The sequence below is a fragment of the Gossypium arboreum genome, chromosome 8, assembly GCF_025698485.1.
Source record: "Gossypium arboreum isolate Shixiya-1 chromosome 8, ASM2569848v2, whole genome shotgun sequence".
Classification (NCBI taxonomy): domain Eukaryota; kingdom Viridiplantae; phylum Streptophyta; class Magnoliopsida; order Malvales; family Malvaceae; genus Gossypium; species Gossypium arboreum.
Window position 1 is genome coordinate 11,845,694 of NC_069077.1, and position 6,021 is coordinate 11,851,714.

Consider the following 6,021-nt stretch of genomic DNA (forward strand, 5'->3'; position numbering starts at 1 on the left):
CGGCTTGACTCTCTCAGTCCCCAGCGGAGTCGCCAAGCTGTCGAAACTATTTTTAATTTTTTTAAAAAAATATGTGCTAAAAATAATAATATTAAATTATTTAATATAATAATAACGTATAGGTAAATACATAAAGAAAGAAAATATAATAATAATAGTAATTATTCAATAGTAATAATAATAATAACAAAAATAGTAATAAAATAGTAATAAAAAATAGTAATAGTAATAATAACGAAAATAGTAGTAATAATAGTAATAAAAATAATAGTAATAATAATAAATAAAAATAATGTTAAAACTAATTAATTTAATAAAATAGCCAAAATAACAATAAAAAGGATTGAATTAAACTTAAAACAAAAGTTTGGGGCAAATCTAAAAATAAATAAAAGAGAAAAGGACCGAATTGAATGCGCAAATAACAAAGAGGGACTAAAGCGAAAAATATCCCCGCCCTCCAAAATGCAGCACTTTACACGGGGCTAAAATGAAATCGAAGCAAAATTTCTGGGTAAAATTAGAAATAAAAGAAACTTAATTGCAAAACCATAAGAAAGCAGAAAGGGCTAAATGTGCACATAACCCATTTGTTGAAAACACGCGGATTCTGCTAGTGGGTCGGGTCAACACGCAGATCCTAGGGGTGAAATGACGCCATTTTGCGCCTGGTGTTTTAAATCAAAACAACACCGTTTTGATAAGCTTTATAAATCAATTTTTTTTACCAAAAATTCATTCTACCCCTCTTTTTAAAAAAAAAACTTTCAAAAACCTCTCAAAACACTCTCCCCCTTCTCTCAAGTCAGGCCAAGCGTCACCGTGGCTCGGCCGTGGCCACCAACTGCCGGCAACGGCGACCACTGTCTGCGGTGGCCAGAGTTCACCAGAAAAATACCATTTTGGCTATTTCTCCTCCCTTGGCACATTTTTGAGATGAAAACTCCAAAAAGCAAATAAAATAGAAGAAACTTTCCATTTTCTGATTCGTAACAAAGGTAAGAAAATTTATTTCAAAAATATATTGATATATTTTGCTATGTTGAAAGTACATGATGCAATATTGAACAATACCTTAGAGAGAGTAAAAGAACTTTTGATTTGCTGTTTTTTTATTTTCGATTCACTCTCTTTTTTTGTATTCGAAATCGGTCTCTTTGATTAATATTGTATGCGTAAAAAATACATTGTTTGATCTTGGGCTTTTATAGCCGAAAATACTATATTTTATGCTTCAATTTGCAACTTTTTATTTCTGCTGCTTCTTTTTTTGCTTTGTTCCTGCTTTCCTTCTCCTTTTTGCGTGTTTGTAGGTTGTGGAGGAGGTCAACGAGGGCAAATTTTGCTGTTTTGGTGTAAGGTCGACAGAGGAACCGACCCACGGGCGATGTGTGCACCGAGGGCGCACATAAAGGCTGCGGCGCCTTAGGGCATTAGGGTTTTTTTGTTGTTTTCGGTTTTGGGCTATTTTTCTGGGCTAGGTTTTTTAGTTTGGGTTTTAATTTTAGGGTTTGTAAATTGGGCTTGGTGTTGTAAATAGACCTTACTAATTTGGATTTATTTTATATTTTGTTCTTATTTATTTTCTTTGTGTTTTGTTTTTGGGTTATTGGTTTGGGCCCAGGCAAATTGGGCCTATTACAGAAGGGATGGTTGATCACTTATTCCAAACTTGCTCCTTGGTGAAAACATTTTGGTTTAGAGCAAATATTAGTGTTATTGTTGAGCACTTCCATATAATTAATATTTGGCAACAAATTCGTCTTCTCTTTATAATGGGACATCTCCAGATTAGTAAATATGGTGAAAAAGATTATTAAGTATATTATAAAAACAACAATCGCATTTACGTGTCCATATTAGACTTCAATGAGTGTGAATGATGCACATATGGTATCTAGACAGTTGAAATCTAATTCCCTTTTTCCAATTTTTAGTATAATAGTTCAACAATGACAATGGTAACTTGGTTTGGGATTTGCATGGGATAAGGGTCAGCACATGTAGGGGAGCAAGTTGTTTGATATGTTAGGAAATCAAATTGCTCCGGGTCATACATTAAATGGTGATTCCAAATTACATAGCAATTTGATCTTTATCTATCTGGTTCTCCAAAGATTATCATGGCTTACATCGACTGTTGTGTTTATAAGAATACATCCTGGAAATGGTTCAAATCGCTTAGATGACAAATAATGTATACTAGAAGTTGAAACTAGTTCTTTCAGACATACAATATTTGGGTCTTGGTATTCAAATTTGCTACGAGTGAGATGCTCATTCGCTTTCCACACTTGTTGTACAGCTGGCATGGCAAGCATCTGAACGTTAGATGTGCATTGCCTAATCATAAATGTTCTTGTTAGAAACTTTGATTACTTGTTTCACTCCATGTTTGAACAGCAGATAGAATAACAATTCTAGTGCAATCAAAGTTCTTTTATTAGCATATTTGAAAATTGCATGGCCTTGATTACCTCTCGTTTAAGTTATTTTTTAGGTGTATCGGAGATGATTTAAAAGATAAAATTGACTTTTAAATGAGAGTTTTAAAGCTTTTTAAAATGCTATTGGATGATCACTTGAAGATGTCTTTAAATTTAATGTCTTTGTCTGACTATTTTGTTGAGTTTTCTAGCTTCTTTTGTTTGAGACTCTTGTAGGAATTATTTAGAGAGTTTTATGATTTGTATATGAGGTTATTTTCTGTAAATGATTATGACAATTGTGTTTTGAGTTGCAATTTATTCATTGTGTAGGTGGCCCGAACAATTATTGAATAAAGCCATTCATTAACCGAGGCTCCACAAAAGTAAAATTGTTGAACTAAACCATGTTACAAAATATGTGTATTATTTCTCTCCTTACTTTGCCATTTGTTCTACCACAAGTGCAAACTGAATGCTTTTTCAAAATTTCCATACTTTAGCTTAATATACCCCTAAAAAAACTTAAAGGTAGAATTTTTAATATTGAATTTAATATTTAAAAATTGTTTCTTAAATTAATAATAGTTAAGTACTGAATATAAAAATGTTGCTTGATAAAAATAAATATTAAGTATACAAATTATTTATTTTGTTGTTTTTTAAGGTAAAATAATAACACATTGAATATTGCAAAAAGAACGAAAGCCAAAGCAAGGGGACAAACTAACTCAAGCCAATATGCTTACCCCATACACTTTGTCTAGGTCCCTCAGTCCCATGATGCATAAGAGAAGAACTATAAGAAATAATAGATTGAACCTTAATAGGAATAACATCCCATTCAATGTGGTTTGCATGTAAAAATACGAATTTAGCTAAAGAATGAGCCGCCTTTATTGGTATCCTGACAAGTCTTACAGAAAGACAAAAATCCAAAAGATTATTGTAATTGTAATAGTTTAATTTTTAGCGGTATCAGAAACAGTGATTCGAGATCACTAAATCTGACAATTAAGTTTGAAAATTTAATAAATAAATGTTCATGAGTCAAATGTAATTTTAGAAATATTTTTGAATTAGTGAATTTTGTGAATTAAAAGAATTTATTATGTAAATTAGGTTGAAAACGAGGTACGAAGACCTCGATTTCATAAACTGAGCCGTAAATTTTTTTATAAATATTTATGGAGTGTTAGTGAATTAGTATTAAAGTTTCGTTAGAAAATTTTAACATTTTGATAGTCAATTAAATAAAAAGGACTAAATTGAAAAAGGTGTAAAACTTATTAATTAAAGAAATTGTGACTAAATAGCTCAAATAGTAAATAAGAAGGATTTAAAGAGTAATTGGACCTAAAATTATATAGGCTGGACGGTTGGACAAAGAAAATAGTAAGGAAACAATATGAACAAGGGGTAAAATTATAAACTTTGTAAAATTAAATTTTAAAATTGAAATTTCATGAGAATTCTAGAGAATTTTCTTCTAAAACTTCAGCAAAACACCATAGGAGGGTTTCTTAATCTGATTTTCATATTTTTTCTCCAAGGAAGTTCAATTCTTGTTTATTTCTTATAATTTTTGTGATTTTGATACTTTTACAACTAGTCCAACTATTGAATTCATTAGTTTTTGATTTTATGAGTGATTTTAAAAGTTAGCATAGTTGAGTTCTGAAAGTTTATGATGAATTAACATGGATTTGAAGTTCTAATTTTGTTTGTGTGATGATTTTATTAAGTGATTTCAATAGAAATTGATTTTAGGACCTAATTGTGAAAAAGTTAAGAATTAGGGTTTAGTGTTGAAATTCTTATTATCAAATGTTGTGTAGTAGTTCAAAATGATGGAATAAAGTGTTAATTGAGAAGAATAAGCTCAATTGTTAGGTTTATTGAATAGGGACTAAAGTGTAAAAATTGTAAAAATTTAAAGTACATATGAAATTTTTAAACTTTAAGGGAATAAACTGTAAAATGAATTTGAATTGAATTTGATGATGATGAATGGAAATTTTATATTATATAGACCAAGAGCTCAAAGAAAGTCGTGGAAAAGAGAAAATAGCCGATTAGTCCCTGAATTTTTTACAACTTCAGCATACTACCCCAGGTAAGTTCATATGGTTGAATTTTTGTGATTATTTTTTAAATTAGGAATGATACAATGTATTATTTCATATGTTTGTTATTAAATTATGATTATTCTAACAATATGAGATTGGATTGAAAGTTCAAATTAGGTGGAATGCAATTGGATTGAAAGTTCAAATTAGGTGGAATGCAAGATTGAGTACGATCGTTCTGTGACACAAGATGACTTGACAGATAAGACCATGGTTGGACCATGGCAAAGTGTTAAATGTAAGACCATAGCTGGGCTATGGCATTTTAGTGAAAAGACCATAATTGGGTTATGGCACCATGAACGTAAAACCATGTTTGGACCATGGCAGTAAATACACGTGTAAGACCATAGCTGGGTTATGGCATTGTAATACCCCCTAACCTATATCCGTCGCCAGAACAATGTTACAAAGCATTACTGGAGTTTTCAGATCATTTATAGATAATTCTTGTCAAATACTATAAATTTTCCAAGATTTTTCATAACATCCCTTAAATGGACCCTCAAGGCCCAATACAAATATTAGAATCGAATCGGGGCTAAATCAAGAACTTAGAAAATTTTCCGTAAAATTTCAAAATTTTTCCTAGGTGCAGGGGTCACACGCAGGCGTGGCCAAGGGACATGCCCGTATGGTCTCATGACATGCCCGTGCTTCAGGCCGTGTTTTACCTCATGTAACTCCCTGACTTGGGTCACACGACCAACCACATGCTCGTGTGCTAGGCCGTGCGGCCAATTTATTTTCCTAAAATTAGGTACAATTTTCACACGGCCAAGCCACACACCCATGTACTAGGCCGTGTGCCTCACACGGCTATGACACATGCCCTTTTCTCTGACCGTGTGCTCAATTCTGAGCATTTTGTTTCTAAATTTTAATATGCAGGGGACACATGGCCAGACTACACGCCCATGTGCATTGCCGTGTGCCACACACGGCTGAGACACATGCCCGTATCTCTGCCCGTGTGGATGAAAATAGGCCATTTAAATGTCACTTTTCTCACCCTTTTCACAATCAACCTGCATACAATACTTTCATATACCAATATAACTCAATCAAGCAACCAATACTAACCAAAAATCAAGTTTTAAACCTAATATATATCATTACTCAACTCATTTGCATAAACATACCACTTTAACACCATTCATTGATTTCTATAGGCTATTACTAAGTACATGCATACAAACATAAATATATGTAGTTGCACCACTCTCAACCATATCACAAGTTTACCTCTTTTCAATTTAAACCTATACATGCCATATAAACCTTAAGTTGTATAACAAAATCTATCGAAGTTATCTGGATAGTGTGAACCGATGTGTTGATCTGATCCTCCAAACTTCTTGAAAATCTACAAAGAACATTGAACAACTAAAATATGCTTAATAAAGCTTAGTAAGTTCGTTGGCTTTAAACAAAAATCTTACCGAACATACTAAAACAATTCATTT